Source organism: Psammomys obesus, unplaced genomic scaffold, assembly GCF_907164565.1.
Source record: "Psammomys obesus unplaced genomic scaffold, mPsaObe1.curated_primary_1811, whole genome shotgun sequence".
Lineage (NCBI taxonomy): Eukaryota > Metazoa > Chordata > Mammalia > Rodentia > Muridae > Psammomys > Psammomys obesus.
The window spans coordinates 4838617-4841622 of NW_026596069.1; the positions used below are offsets into that span (position 1 = coordinate 4838617).

Below are 3006 nucleotides of genomic sequence, written 5' to 3' on the forward strand. Positions count from 1 at the left end.
AAAACGTTTAGATGTGGAGGAGGTCACTGTTTTCTATATAAAAATTAGACCAACATTCTTATTACTAAACTCTTAACTGCTTTGAAAATCTCCCTGTCCCAAATCACTAAATTTGTTAGAAACTGTGAGAAATTACAGTGTGGGAGATAAAGAATAGGTAATCCTCTTTTAGAGATTTTGTCTTCACGGGGGCTCTAGAAATTTAGCGGATTGTCTGAAATGTCACATTTGATTCATATCCTTTGTTCCTGTTTCTTTAGTTTGTGAGCAGATCTCCAGACACCAACTAGAGGCAAGTCCAGTGGTGGCATAGTGTGGCACTTGCATTCAAGGACAAACGACACAGAAAATTAATTAGTTGCCATCACAACCAAGTTTCCTCAGTTTCATCAGGGTTTTGCAGTGTGCCCTCAGAGGATTTATCAATCCCTTTTATGCTGAGGGGAAAGTAGGGGAGCAACGGAAGAGGAATCTCTACTGCATTTCATGCTGGCCTTAAGATTCTCACCTGTTAGATAAAATTACTGTTATTATCATGTAACTAATAGAGAATATAAGAGCTAAGCCTTGAAAATTAATGAAATTACACCAATTTTATGCTAAAACCCATTACGAGCAATGCATTCATTCACCTTTCACTTATTTTTCCTTCTCTTAACACACTGTCATCAGTGAATCTTCAAATTTCTTCCTGATACCCACTTTCAATGAAAATACTTGAGTTTTGTGTTTCAGAAACTTTATCTGCATAAAAATAAAATTGTGGTGTCTTTTTAGGTTGTTGAAACAACAATTTTGTTATGTTAAATATCAACCTAAATGTGGGAACATTATAGACTACTTGATTAGGGTTTTCAAGTAATTGTTGGGGGTTGTTCTGATCATTTATTTTGATGTTGCTTGCTAGCCCTCAAGAACTGGTTATACCTGTCCTTGTTTTGTAAACCTGCCTAAGACATTTTACCTGATTGGTTGATTAAAGACCTATACCTGGGCAGGGCAGAATGGGATATACATGGTTAAGATTCCTGGGCTCCGGAGTTCAAGAGAATCATGGAAAAAAGAGATAGATGGGAAGAGAGGAGGCAGGAGGAATGCCACGACGGATTGGCTGGGAGGAAGGACTCCAAGGATGGTATGGATGGAGAAAACACCAAGATGAAGAATATAAGCAAGTATATTGGGATTATGGATGGAAGGTAGACCAGATAGGGGTGATTAAGGAGGATGGCATTGGCTGGGGACTGGGAGATGAATTGTGAGGTAATTGAGACAGTGTAGGTAGAAATATCTGCCCAGCCCAAGGTAATAAGGCAATTGTAAAATCTAACGGGTATCTGTGTCTTAGTATTTGTCGTAGCTGGTCAAATAATACCTCCACAATAATTATAGGGTTAAGAGTAAACATTGTATAGTCCAACATTCATTTTTACTTTCTACAAGGAATTGATAAAATGGCTGTGTGACCTGCCCTTGGAGGTGTCGCAGTGCAGCTGTTCTGTCACATGTGAGTCAGTAGCTGGCAGGGAGGAGACACCTTAGGTTTGCTTACTCCCAGTGTTCTGATCTGTGGACATCTGAATGATTAGTAGCCCAACATTCGATGAAAAAAAGCAGGCCTGAGAAGACCACCAGTCCAGTATACCGTGGGGCACACTGTGACACACTACAACTTCCACAACGAAAATGTTTTTCTCTGCTGTGGGGAAGGCTGCAAGAGTGGAGGAAGGGTGCGAGGGGAGGAGGAGATAAGATTGGGGTGCATGCACCCAACGAACAAATAAATAGTTAAAAAATGGCTATGTGACATCTTTAACATAGTGTTCTGCCATGCATCTCATAGGGCACAAAAAATACATCACATAATAAAACAAAACAAAAAAATATAACAACAGAAGTAACTGAGAATTACGAGGCCTGAATGTCAAGATAAAGTCAAGGACAGAATGCACAAAATACCAAGTTCAATGCTGCTTAAAAAAATTTCATCACATTGTAACAAACACCATATTTTTTACTTTTTAACAGTATAAAGAAAAAAGCGAGTTTCTAATGAGCATTGCAATAAAGTAAATGGAAAGAAACACATTTCAACAGAGACTTGACAAAAATGTTACCAACTGCGTGATTGTAGCTCAATCTGCAGAGACTGTAGAGGAGAAAATGCATTCATGGTCCATCCAGTGTTACAAATAACCACATTCATGTGCAAGTTGCTTCTCAGGAAGGCAGCAGAAATGCCATTTGAACTGTAGAAATAGTGAACATACTGAAGAGCATGCCGGGATGGGAGATTTTTGTGCTGGTGTGCCCTGGGAAGAATTGTAACAGAGGCATTTCCAGGTTGACAATGTATTTTGAGTGTGACTTCTTTTGAAGCACTGTGTAGGGACACTCTTAACTCAATGGGAGTTAGGACAAATGTGACTAAGAAGGACTCCATGATGAGGGGTACTTAGGATATTGATTCTGAACCATGCCAGAAGTCACTAGCATGAGGTAGAAAAGGTAGAAATGATTTGGGTTTGACCTCCCTTAATGTTTCCTATAATTGTCTAATAAGTGAGTTTTTAAAAGACTCAATAACTGTCAATAATTCAACATCTCTATAATAAAGGGAGTCACTCCACCAGCTACTTCATTTATTACACAACCTGCTTAGAACCCAGTGACAACTACGTTCTACTGCACATAGTAAGTTGTCTCATGCATTACATGTGTCAAGTAGTACATGTTCTTCTTCTCTTAACCTGAAAGCAAGTGTCCAATTTTCATCTAGGGATTTATTATTAGACAGTTCTTCTAAGGTTATATTTCGACACGAGAATCAATGACATGTTTCAAAAGCAACAAAATAAATTGACCACCGTGCTTGGAACAAGCAAAAGAAACTTATTCTAAGTACTAACATTTTGTTTTCATACTCCATTTAGTCACAGGGAGGAACTAAGTTCAAGGACCAGGCCCTAGGGAAGCTGGGGACTTCCAAATAGCTGAACAGCTTCT

At 38.9% G+C, this 3006-nt stretch overlaps 1 non-coding gene across 1 annotated transcript; it reads left to right on the forward strand.

The window, feature by feature from the left end:
• The first annotated feature begins 1466 nt into the window (after nt 1-1466).
• LOC129690260 (small nucleolar RNA SNORA17) lies at nt 1467-1601 on the forward strand. Its single transcript, XR_008722264.1, has one exon. It is a non-coding gene; the product is annotated as a small nucleolar RNA SNORA17 (small nucleolar RNA).
• Nucleotides 1602-3006: the final 1405 nt, after the last annotated feature.